A 13351-nucleotide genomic window follows, 5' to 3' on the forward strand; every position below is an offset into this window, starting at 1 on the left:
CTTTTCCTTTTCAGGAAACAGCTTTCTTGGTTGAGATGCCTGACCTGTAACTTAATCCCAAGGGGTATTTGAAATTTACTTATAACACATAATTGAGAGGAATGAGAGTCTTTGCCAGTTTGCTTGGGAGTACGTGAAGCCTGAAGCCAGCCCATGCAATTGAAACTGATCCCCTCTGTGTGGTCTGGCATAGCCCACAATTCTGACACTTCTTATTTTCCTAATGGAAAGGCAGCCCAGATTATTTAGACACTGCCCATCACCTGTATCTCCATGGTGTAAGGATATTATGTTGTTTCTGAGAAGGTCCTGTTTGCATTCCAGTAAGAATTAGTCTCTTCCACAAAGCTAGAGCGAAGTCCATTTTCTAATTGTTTCAAAATAGGAGCGAGGAAATTAAATGGAACAGAAATGTAATGTGAATATAGCCTTTCAACTTCTTGAGACTCTTAAGTAAAATGCAAAATGCTTTTTGAAAAGGTCATGTAGTAGAAACTACCAGTTTTAATAAGGCATTCCTCTCCTCTGTTGAGGCAATAGTGTCCATACACAGCAACTTCCCACCAGAAATAGACAAAGCAGAAACCTCTGGTGTATTTAAATACCATTGGAAATCATGAGAAAATACACTCTCATGAAGTAGGCAATTTATCGCTTAAATAGAATCATATAAAGGGAAGGTCACACTCAGTCTCAGTAAGGCTGAATGACAAGAATGAAAAAGAAGCTGAGTTCTGTGGACTGAATTTTCAGAGCAATGCCTGGGCAACAGTTTAGTAGGACTCCGTGTTTTGCATGCACGGAGAAAATTCATCTCAGCAGCACAGAGCGAAGCACCTGCAATCTGAATTTCTGAGCTTCTATTTCCAATGGTGATCAGGTACCTGCACAAAACTCATCACCAATTCACTGGTCCCTGGAGAGTCATGTTAATTAGAAAATCCTGGTCTCAGTCAGTAACAGCAGAGGTCACAGCTCTCATGCAGACTGCCCCACCAGACTCTGCAAGGTTTAATTGATGAGTTTACACAGGCTCGACTGATTTTTGCCCGTAACATTTAACTTGTTTGTCCTCCTACCAGCCTATTCATTAACAGGTCTTTTTGCAATAAATATAGTTTTCCATTTTCTTTGAAGGTTGGCTTTCCTTACTCCACACATTTGCAAAAAACATCTAACTACCAACAAGCAAAAATTAAAGATAAAACCAGGTTTTCTTGACTCAGTCTTGTTAATTGTGCAAAGACACCTCATATGAATAAAATTATGCCATTCCAACCTAATGTATGACTGTATCCTTTAATGTGTTTCTCTTATTTATTGACAAATCTTAAAAAGTCATTTCAATATGAGAAAGTGAATATGTTGATTGATCAAGTTCTTTCTCTCTGCTTGCAAACATGGTTTTTCAGCTCCATCATACTACAAATAATACATAAAGCCTCACTACACAGTTGCCAATAGTGTCAATAATGGAGCTAATTCCATCTGTTGCCAGAGTTACTGTGCTCCTTGAGCACCTTCCTGCACCTACTGCCAGCGCTGTCAGTGAAGTCAGAAGAATGAGAAAACATTTCCTCAGTAAAACAGCAAAGGAATGAGGAAGGGTTATCTGAGAAAACAAATAGCTTGGATATATAAAAAAGCATAGCTTTTTGTTTGAGCTGCTGAGGTGAACCAGATATGATTCCTTGCCAACAAACAAGACAAGAATTCTGTGGATTTCAGTAGGTCCAGAGTTGCACTTCAGAAATAGAAACACAGTATAAGAAAAAAAGAGCATCTCCAGAGGATTTTAAAAAGTGGATAGCATACAGAATGCAATTAATAACAGCAGAACAAAAATTACAACCATCTCTCTGTATTATTTAAAGAGAGATTCAACTTCCTTTATTCTCATAGTTTTATTCCGTAACTCTTCAATGAACATTGTTTTTGAAAAGGGCTCATGTCTTTGGGTCCTTGTCAGGACTCAAGTCACGTTGCAGAGCCCCAGTTAATGTTTTAAGGTGATTGCTTCATCACTTACAAAAGGAAGTATTATGCCCATTTTAGTCTTTCTGTCCGTTTTTAACGACCTTGTTTTACAAACTGAGTGTGGGATCCCTGCAGACTTAATGAACAAAATTCATTCTCAAGATTACATATTATTGTCATCATCTAGCTGTCATCTTGTTGGCTATTTTGTATGTTCAGTCATTATTTTCTTTCTCTAATTTCTTGGATGAGGCATTTTTCAGTGTACCAGACAAGCAAAACCATCATCTTTCCCCCTGGCTAACAGGCAGCAGTACTAGCCAGGCGCAGCAAGCCTCTGATTTTAAGGAACCAAAAACATCCTGTCTCTTCTTAATTGTGCTGTTAGTGTACTCTGGTTAAAAGTGGGCAGAAGGGTAGTAACAAGGCTAAGAAAGGGCTGGAAAATGCTTACAGCAACTGCCTTCTTCCAAATATTTTACAAATAATAAAGGGAGACATGGTGACAGCTCCTTCTTTCAATGTTCAATGAGTCTCACTTCCAGCTTCTGCAGTGTTTCTGATGGCTGCACCACAAGAGATTCCTGCAGCCACAGTACCATCCCTAAAAACCAGAGGCTTGCATTTGCTGGCTGTATGGCATGAGCAGGGCTCAGACTCACCCAGATTCCTCAAAGATATCAACTCTAAAGAAGTTAATCTCTGAATAGATTTTTTTTGTTGTTGTTGTTATTTTTTTTTAAAATTCTGCAGTGGAAATCTATGTTCTCTGTCAGTCTTGAAGTGACAGTTTTGAAAAACAGTTCTTGCCTTTTATGAGATTTCTGTTTCCCTGTGATTATTCCTGAGAGTCTATGTAATTGTACAATTAATCCAATTAACTAAATCTTTTTCACAATAGCCTTATCGCATGGCTCTGTGTTTGTGGGTGGGCAGCTGTTGCCACAGCCTGCTGGGGCAGATCCCAGAATTACAGCAGAGAGAAAGAATTATATTCATGCATCATTCACTTCTACCCTGGGTAAATAAGAGTTCTTGTGATAACCAGTTGTCTGGCTCAGACAGAAGAGCAGAACATGCAAAACCCTCACAATTCAGTTGTTCACCTAAGAAGTAGTAGAAATCACTGCTAGCCCCTCAGTTAAGAAGGGTCTACAACAACTCAGTCCTTGGCATTAATTTTTCTCTATTGTTTGCAGTATTTTTTTCATCACTGACTGACTTCATGAGCAGAGGAATCCTTCAAATATCAGTAGGGGATGTTCAGACAGAGCAGGGAGGACACCAGATATGTCTGTTGGGTAAAAGCAGCACAGCCAGGCCAAATATGTCCTAATGATCTCAGCAAACAGTGAAACCTCAAGCCTTCACCTTTGGTTTGATTGCCCACACCAAGCATCTACCACTGTTTCACACAGCAGCAGGCACAGGATGTGATCCCATGAGGCTGAAAGAAGCAGGAGGCTTACAGGTATGTGAGCCTCGGGGGAAAACAGCAAAGATCTGGACAGAGACCCCCATCAACAAAAGACAAAAGCAGTCTGACTTTAGTGTTTTAAAACACATGCTTTCTTCCCTGAGTTTTCCATTTTCTCTTTTTAACTGATCTTTAGAGGTCTTTCTATCTCTCAGCTACCTGAGACTAATCCACAGATTCTTATGCTGGAGTCTAATATCACTATTTGGTACTTTAGAAAATGACATTAGCATTTATTAGCATGCATTAGCCTTAATAAAAAGCTACAATATATTTGCTGGTTTGTTCCTTCAGACATGATCCACTGGTCTGAAACAACTTTTGAAACTCCCATAGCAAAACCATAATACAAAGGTCACACTGTAGCGAGTAAATTAGAAGCATGTTCGTATTTTTACATAAAATGCATATGCAAAGAGGCAGATATCCATCTTACCATTGAAAACCCATAATTTGGTGTGCTTCTCTAACAATTCATTTGGGAATTTAGAAAGTGTGCAATACAAATTTCAAAATACATCACTGAACAGAAAGAAAACACTGACATACAAAGACAAAAAGTAATAATCTGGAAACTGAGCCAAAAAAATTCCCAGGCATTGTTTATGCAATCATTGCCTTTTTTTTTTTTCTTACACAAAGGAGAATGTCTCATTTTTGTTTGTACAGATGTAACACCTTGTAGTACAAATACCACTGGATGAAATACCTACGTGAGATTTAAACAGCATATGTTTGCACCTTATAACAACCAAACATGGATTCTGCTCACAGCTCAAGACTATTCAAGGTGCAAGCTGCGTCTCTTAGTTCCAAATAAACTCCATGGAAATCTGGACAACACATTAGAAATTAATTAATTTTTCCATGTTCTGCTCGCTGGTTTCATGGGAGGTGCCCTAGGGCATCCCAACTACCACCACACCATGGCCTCAAAATATGAGCAAGACATCAGCTGTCAGTCCAGCCCACGTGTCCTTCAGGGCATCAGAGCTATGTGGTACATCTGTGTTTAGAATACCTTAACAGATCACTCCTTAAGTAGCGCGTGGAGAGGAATTCATTGGGCACCCACACATCACCTGACCAATTTCAGATGCCCAGATCCCATAAGGGGCTGGGAAGCTCATCAATATCACAGGGTGGGCATGCACAGCCCCAGTTTATGGAAGACTGCTCTTTCTGAAAGAGGCTCTGGAGGCTGACTGACCTAAAATGACTCTACAGCTCTGTGTTTGTCCAAGGCAATTCCTCCAGAATTCTCCAAGGCCTGTAACAGAGGCTTGGCACACAGTACATAAGCAGACACAGAAGCATAAAGAGACACTTCAATTTATTTAATTTAACCTCCATGATCAGCCCTCTTAAAAAAAAAAAAGTAAAATAACTTTTTTAAAGGTCATGTTAAATAGTCAAGGGTCTTTTGTGTTCATTAAAGAAAAAGAATAAAAAAACAGATTTAATCGTATTTTTTAAGCTGTGGCTCACAGGAAGCCATAAAATTCTCACAGATTTGCCATGCCTTAAACACAAAATTATCCTCCCTACTTTAAAGACCTGAAGCGAGACATGAGAAATGACCACAGTCTTTCCACTCAGTGTACAAAGCTAAGACAAAAAAGTGGAGCAGGACATCTCCCTTACCCAGGGCTTCCCTTAATCAGAAAGAAGAAAAAGAAGCATCATTCCTCAAAAACACATTCTAAAAGGCAACTAAAGAGCATCCTGAGAGACCTGTCCACAAGGGGAAAGGGGAAAGGGAAAAGGGGAAGGAAAGGAAAGGAAAGAGAAGGCAAAAGGAAAGGCGAAAAGCAAGGAGAAATATCTAGACTTTAATTTCAAAAAAGAATCCTTATGATAATGATACATCCAAAATAATAGCTCACAAAAGATAAGGAAATAAAAAATTATTTTTATTTCTTATGGGGTTTTTTTTTTCTTTAAAATGTCTGGCTTCTAACTCAAGATCACTTGCAGGAGTGTGATTTGTGAATTCTGAACATTTGGGGTCAGCTGTATTAAAACACATATGGAACAACAATAATGAAGGATGATCAGAAGAGTATAATGTGTCTTCAGGTTTTACATCTGATGATTTTCCCTCAAAGACAAAAACATTAAAGAGAACATCACTGGTAGTAAAAAGCTGAGTATTTGGATGCCTGCCATGCCCAATTCCCCATTGACACTGAAGTGCCTGAGATAATGCAGAGCAGTACCTCACAAGACTTGCTTTAGTTCTCTTTCACTGCATGTAAATGTTTCTCTTTTCTCCTATGGCAACCACTTAAAAAGCTGAGTGGCTATCTTACCCAAGTGTTTCAAATATGTAAGGTTGGGAAGTTATTATAAATATGTCCTGTTTCATAGAATCATGGAATCACAGAATGGCTTGTGTTCAAAGGGACCTTAAAGACCATCCAGTCCCAACTCCCCTGCCATGGGCTGGGACACCTTCCATTAGACCAGGTTGTTCAAAGACCAACCAACCTGGCCTTAAACGCTTCCAGGCATGGGGTGCATGCAATTCCTCTGGGGAGGTTTCCCCTACTTAATGCTAAAATGATGCACAGTTTCTGTCCATTGATGTGTAAAGTCCCATCTTCCTCTCTTAAAGATGAATAAATGGCAGTATAATCTGATTTAATGACTTCTGTCTGACCAAAGGGACATGGAGGTAAATTTTCCAGTCACTAGATGGAGAATGTGACTATGCCATCCTGGACAACAGTGATGTTCCTGCAAGGGTTTGACATGGTCTTGGTGGTGATATGAGCTGTTAGGTAGTGTCGGCTCATCCAGCAGGGAGCAAAACAGAGAACAGCTATTCAGGAGACTCCAGGCTGTAATTTCAGAGTTCTGTAGAGTAAGAAGCCATCACATTCACTCAGTCCCTCCTTAACAGCAGAACTGGCAGGCAAGATCAGACCAATTTTCCACAAAGTCCAGAGCCTTGAGTTAATTTCCTGGTCACACCTGGCAAGGCTTCACTTTTACACAGGAGGGAGGAGAAGTGCATGCCTTGAAGCTGCCAGTCCAGAAACAACAGAATGTTCCTGAATCCATGTGCTTCCCCTAGGGTGTATGTGGATGGAATGGACTGAATCCCCCACAAAACAAGATATTCTGAGCTGATACAATACCTGTCTTCCCACTCTGGGGGGCTGATCATTTGCTGCTGATCACTTCAGAAGTTATCCAAGTTACTTGGATGAGTAACTTCTTCAGGTAATAGAACAGCCCACGCTATCAAAATTTAAGGACCAATGCTTAAAGGCATTCTATATTTTTAAATGACTTTACAGTGATTGCTTACATTTCACAGTAAATAGCTGCTGTTTAGACCAGAGAGTTTTCTCTCACATAAAACAATAAGTGCCTGTTTCTGGGGGATGGAGTATTATATGAGACAATCACTAGTACAAAATGACACAAAAATTAACTGTTGCCTGGTTAGCAATGATAAAGAATGCACATGTGTTGTAAAAACAGACAGGATACCCATAGATGCTGTATAAAATATGTCTTTGAAAACACATTTTCTAAAAATTTAAACAACTGTTGGCATAGCTCATAATTTTAAATGTGGTTCAAAAATGCTCTAAAGTTAAAGTTTGCAGAAATCTTCTGGGCAAGAAACCCCTTGTTTTGAAAAATGAGTTAAGCACTGATGTTTAATAAAAAAAATTAATACATCAATGCTTAAAGACTGTATACCTAAAGAGTGGATTAAAGGAAATGACACAAATATGGATAAGGAAAGCAGTCAGTACTGATAAAGGTACTAAAAGCTACTCAAAACATACTCAGAAGAAAACAAACATCCTTTCAAATAACACACATGCAAATGGCAAAAATGGAAAGCAATGGTTTAAAAACATTCATTTTACATCATATTCCATGTTTTAAATCGGAGAAGAAGGGGTATCCAGCCTACTTGACGATGATGGAGAATGCTGCTATAGATATCCAAAAGGGTGATGGGGAATTGTTTGATAAAGCACACGTTCTATGTTGCATAAAGAGAAATAATCTATATGTGAAAGGGAAGTAGGAAAGGACCTTCCTGAAACGATCATTTCATTTTGGACTGATATTGGAAAGTAGTGACAATTGCAGTGGCAGTTCAGAATACCAAAATGCGAGTCAAAAAGGTATACAGATATCTTGAAAAATAAAATATCTACCTCAGGGACTTGGTAAAACTAGTGAACTCGTGAGCACAACCAGTGTAATTACAACTCTTAAGTGAATGCAGGAGGTTTTCAAGCTGGTTTGACTGATATGAAAACAGAAGACAGCAAACTAAAACCCCCAGTTAAACCATTGCTAGCAGCAGGCTCTGCCAGGAAGTATTTAAAGGCTGAGAAGAAGATATAAAATTGTTCAAGACATGAGTAATAATTAAGAAAAAGTTTTTGAACCTACATATCACACATTTATAAGGCATGAGGAGTTTTTGATTTACAAGTGCTTTCCAAGTTCCCAAATGTGCTAAATCCTTAGCTTAGAATAAACCTATGGTTTAACAATCTATAAACTCTGCTCCATCCATGGGAATAGATTAGGAATAGAGATTGGAGTTGTAGGAAGCTATGGCATTGAGACAAGACATCCTCATGACCAAGTCAGAAAGAGGAGGCCCTTGTCAGGTATTCTAGGAGCTGTCTGACATGGGACACCCTGAGAGGTGGACCATGGTGCATATGTGCATTTTACCATATGACAAGCAAAGAAAAACACTTCCAGGTGAAGGTACCTATGATTGGGTGCAGTACCCATGTGAGGTGGCTCTACTAATCCTACATCAGAATTGTGTCATGCCCCTCTCAATAGCTTCTCCTAAAATCTTCACATCCCTAGTTATTGAGGCAGGTCAAGAAGGATAATAAGGTCAAAGAGAGGAATTTTGAAGATACTAAATGATTCAAGGGTCTGAAAGTCAACATAAAGAACTTTGTTGAGAAAATGTAGTGTTGAAGTGGGGCTCTAATTTTTTGTCTGTGGGGTGGTGGTTTAAATTACACTGTAATGTGTTTTGACTGTAAGGCATTGCTTCTGACGGACTTCTCACTCAAGAGATCCAAAGCAGGTGGTTTGCCTCAACTCAGCTCTCCATGAGAGTGCAATCAGTCTCTGAACTCCACTGCTCCAACCACCACAAATTACAGACTCCATCAGGAGATCAACAATTTATCTGTCACAGAAAAGTGGCATCTTACTGCTAAAGGCAGACTTGTCAGATCAGCACTGAAAAACCTGTCCTTCTGCTCCCTGTGCTGCACCTGCTCTGTGGATAATGAGAGAACTTCAGACTCCAGGACTGTCAGACTGACATCTTTGACAAGGTCTGAATCCTGTGGCAGTGAGGGAATTGTCTGGGTTTGGATTTATTTTATTTTTTATTTAAGGAAATGCTTCTGGCTACAATTGACTGTCCAGCCTCACAAACAGTGCCTTGTCCTTACCTGTAATTTCTGCTCCTCAGAGATGACACAGACTGCCTGGGATGCACTTGTACATGCGTTGGATATTTTGCTGACTTTCTCCTAGCATTAAAATCCTTTGCCTCAGCCAGCGCAACAGATTTTGCCCCAGAAATGACAAACGTCACCTTGTGCCGTTGATGTGCAGCCAGCACATCACCACAAAGGTTTTCTCCCTAAACCCATGACTTTGCCATTTCACTCTCTCCATACAACCTTTCAGCATCTCTGCTGCGTCAGCCAGAGGTCATATGTGCCTTCCTCCTCTTCAACCCCCTTTTCCTCCTCCCTCCCTCACCACAAGCAGGTCCTGGGGAAATGCTCAGCCTGCTACCTCTCATGAATCTCAACATTTTTGCTGTCTCTTTAAGGTCTCTTGTCTGTGGATATTAAAATTGCAGGTTTTGAGGAAAGGGACTGTCTCTTTGTTCTGTATTTGTGTAACATACAGTGACACAGAAATGCCTCCTGTTTCTTGCTACTTTGGTAATACAAATTAAACAAGAGTAGTGACACGGCTGCCTAATTACCCTGCTTTCTTCCCTGCATCAGCAGCAATTTCAATCAGTTGAATTTTGCAGTGATGGAGTTAAGAGTAGGCACCATACTAAGTCTATGTTTTTTTGCCCTCTGGTGACTGAGAGCTTCTGGGCATGGGTCCTTAAATACCTAATTGCACTCTGAAGTCAAAATCTGGAGTTGTCTGCTCCTTCTCCAGTTCCTTAGAGTGACTGGGGGATATTTCCCTTCCCCTTCTTTGACTTATTTTTCCCAGAAGAGTGTTGACCTAATTTTCCTGCTACAGCCTTCTAGAAGGAAGCTCTGTGTCTCTCCCCCTTCACTCTCCCACTGGGGTAGGCAACTCCTGCTGCTGCCACCAGCCGTGTCCTAGGCAAAGGCCACTCATGTGTCGCAGTCCTAGCAATGGCTGAGCTGCCCTGCTACAGCTATTAGATGTTCTGCCACATTACACTTTTAAAAATGTGCAACTTCTGCTTTGATCTTGGCAGCCTGAGACAGTGATTTAAATGCCTCCTACCTCCTTTCCTGAGTCAACGCTTCAGCATCACTGCTAAGAAGCACAGCTGGCTGACAGCTCTTCGGGAGTCAGTCTCCTGAAACGAGTCCCAGAGAGAGGGAAATATGGCATCATGCCCTGCTTGCTTTTAAGAGCTGAAACACACAGGAGCTCAAATGACTATTTCTTCAAATTTTTCCTTTTAAAAATGATCAACATTCTGAATATGGTAAGAGTAGTTGATGCTGTTCTGACCCAAACAGTTACCTTCCAACCAGAACCAGATCTCCTGTGCTGTTTGCTGGACTTTTTTGTGTGGTAGGCATTTGGGTTCAGGTACTCCCCTGTTGCAATGTGGATGAGGGGGTCTGTGGTTCTTCCTGAGGCAGCCCTCCTAAATGAGTTTCTCCCTTCAAGGAGCTCAACAGCTCCCCAGAGGAGAAGTCTGCACCAGTACTGAACAAAACATCAATCGCCATTCAGCTCAAAGCTCTCATGTAAACCGTGCCTTTTCAGAGGCACATTCAACCTTAATTTTTATTGCTTCTAGCTGAAACTGAAGTAAAAGAGTCCATGAATCAGCAAACTAATTGCCTTTTGTATTAGCTGGGGATGTTCAGTATAAGTGCATAACTAAGTAAATATTGAGATTAGTGCTCTCAGGAGTAGGTACTTTCAGCAGATGTTTTGGATAGAACTTGCATGTGAATTGATTCCAAGAAAGGTATATTAGAGAGGAAGCATATGTAATATGAAGGAGACTGCAGTTAAGGAGTATTTTAAGAATCAAGACCAAAAGAATCTACGTGGCCACGAAACATTTGACCTCTCAAATACCTTTAATAAGGAGACCCCTATTCTTACAGAAAATTCCTACAGAGCTGTCTTTCTTTCATTTTAAATTCTTTGTTGTCTTTTTTAAACAAAAGTTTATTTAGGCCAGGAAGTTGTTTCTTCTGAGATTTCAGAAATGGCACTAAAATCACTACACAGTTGATGTGGAGGCCGATGCACAGTGCTAGGCAGCAGCAGTACTGAGCAGCTGTATGGACAGCTTCTCCAACAGACTCAGAACACAGATGCAGAAAAGGCCATCCTTGAACCTTCAGGTGGGAATCTGGCCTGCAAAGGAAAACATCCACGCTTACTGATGGATATGAAAATTAACAGAGGTCTTGGCCCAGTGGCTTCCTTGTGGCATGGCAAAATCTCTGATGAAACCAGACTAAATATTATTTCCATTTTGTAATGCAATGAGCTTTGCCTAGGAGAACCCAGGCTGCGATACTGGCTTTTCAGTTTTAGGTAAAATTTACATTCTTAGAAATATAGGAGTTGCCACACAGAACTAAACCAAAATTCTGTGTCATCCATTGGTTTGTCCCTGACAATAGCCAGGAAGCAATATATCCCTAAGAGGTATAAGTACAGCATAATGTCTCCTACTAGGTCAGCAGGAACCCTTTTTTGCACAAGCAGTCATTTAGTGCCTGACAAGGCTTGCTAGGCACCTTTTTCAAGGAACATTCTCTGAATTGCAGCAATTTACCTGACTAGACTTTTCATTATGTAGTAAGTTTGCCATGCATATGTGTGCTGCGCATTTTTTAAAAGCTGCATATTTTACAGCTACAGCTCATAATTTGACAAGGCTTTTAGCTTGGTCAAATGACACCAATTCCCCACAAAACAAGCATAGTTGCTTCCTTTCAGCAAAGACTGTTTCCCTGACAAATTCCACTCACAGCCTCAAGCCTTTTCACTCATCTCATATAATTTCATATACAGCCACTTAAAACTTGGGCTCCTTTTAAATCACACTGAACTTGAAAATGCCTCATCAATTTTGCCTGTCTCTCTTGCTCCCCCCACCTTAGGGCAGAAAATAAATATTTGAGTCATTTTTACTTTTACTTACCTGATTCTGCAGAGGAACACTTGCATAAGCCCTTAGCAATGCTCCACTCAGTTCTTAACAGGGGTTTCTAGAAACAGAAGCATTTGAAAATTTTCAGTAACCAAAAAACAAGGTCAAAACTAGGTCTTTGGTAGCTTTAACAAATGGGGTTAACACCCCTCTCTTAATTGATGGAAGACTCAGAGATGTGAATTGGAAGGTAGACAAATAAATGGGCAAGTGTGATATGTTGTGGTTGTTTGTTATGCCTTAATGAAGATAAATCAATGCACCCTTTATGAAAGATGACTACTTACCCTGGGAGATTCATCTGTTACTTGCACTGATAGTCTATGACTCTGATTCTTGCTATTGCAAGCTTGATTTGCTGAAAATAAAGGTATTTTGAAAGTCAGGAAAATTAGACTTACTTTTATGATGATGTTGAATCAAATTGACTGACAGAACTATGAAAGCTTTGAAATTAAGACTGTAGGGACACACTAACATAATGTACGTAAATCTTACTGTAAATCTTCTTTGCATTTGACTGTTTTTTGAAGATCATAAAAATAAATTATATGTGGTCCATTACGTAACAAATTGATTCCACCTAATTCTTTGTCCAAAAGCCATCCCAAAGAGAGATTGAGCCAGCAGTGTCTGAGCCATCGCCTTCTAGAGCTTATCAAGGCCATGATTAAGCATGGTGTTTATTCATCCTTTTTAAGGCAGAATAATAAATCAGAGAGTGTCATCTTCATTTGAGTAAATCTTCCAGTCACTTCAACTTGAGATTGCTTTAAAAAAAAATTGCCAAATGTAAGCCTGGGACAAAACAACCTACCAACCCCAGAAAAGTTACATAGCATAAGTAAGGGAGTCATACATCATAAAAACTACTGTTCTTAAGTGCTCAATGGCTTTTTTTCCACCAAGTAGATACTTTGCAGTACAGACTAGTGGGGAAGAACACTTGGATCACGCTGATTAAAATGCAAAACTCTTGTATACAGGTTGATTTTTGTTGAGCCAAGCCCTGTGGCCGTGAAGCCTCTGCACCATTGTGATTTAGAGTGGCTGCAGATCTGAACAGATTGTTTCTGTATCCTTACTGCATATCAATATCAATTTAACTTAGGAGCTTCTATTCATTCCCCAAAAAGGAAAAAAAAAAAACAAAAGCAGCACACCACTACCCTTGGGAACAAAGTGGTTCCTCCCCTTACAGATCTTCCTAATGAAATACCTAATCTAAAAGAAATATATTCTGACATTCTTTTCCACAGCAGGAGCTGACTGAAAACTTGTCTCAAGAATGGCAAAGATAAGAATTGTCCAAGTGTAGGTAAACCAAACACCTGTGCAGGAAATCTGTTGCATTTGTCCTGTTCTCCTGTCTGTGTTCAAAGGACTGCTCCACCCACCATAACATCTTTGCTGAGAGAGAAGCTGGATGAAAAGTAAATAGAAGTTTGCTTCTACAGAAGTTTCTT

The 13351-nt window shown here is 40.0% G+C and overlaps 1 long non-coding RNA gene across 1 annotated transcript; it reads right to left on the minus strand.

Annotated features, from left to right (window-relative positions):
* Positions 1-10780: 10780 nt before the first annotated feature.
* Positions 10781-12238, minus strand: LOC111922743 (uncharacterized). Its single transcript, XR_002860692.2, has 3 exons — positions 12173-12238; positions 11877-11943; positions 10781-11080 (listed from the first exon to the last, which is right to left on the minus strand). It is a non-coding gene; the product is annotated as an uncharacterized LOC111922743 (long non-coding RNA).
* Between the last annotated feature and the right edge of the window lie 1113 nt (positions 12239-13351).

The sequence above is a fragment of the Cyanistes caeruleus genome, chromosome 3 (assembly GCF_971803275.1).
Source record: "Cyanistes caeruleus chromosome 3, bCyaCae1.hap1.1, whole genome shotgun sequence".
Classification (NCBI taxonomy): Eukaryota; Metazoa; Chordata; class Aves; order Passeriformes; family Paridae; genus Cyanistes; species Cyanistes caeruleus.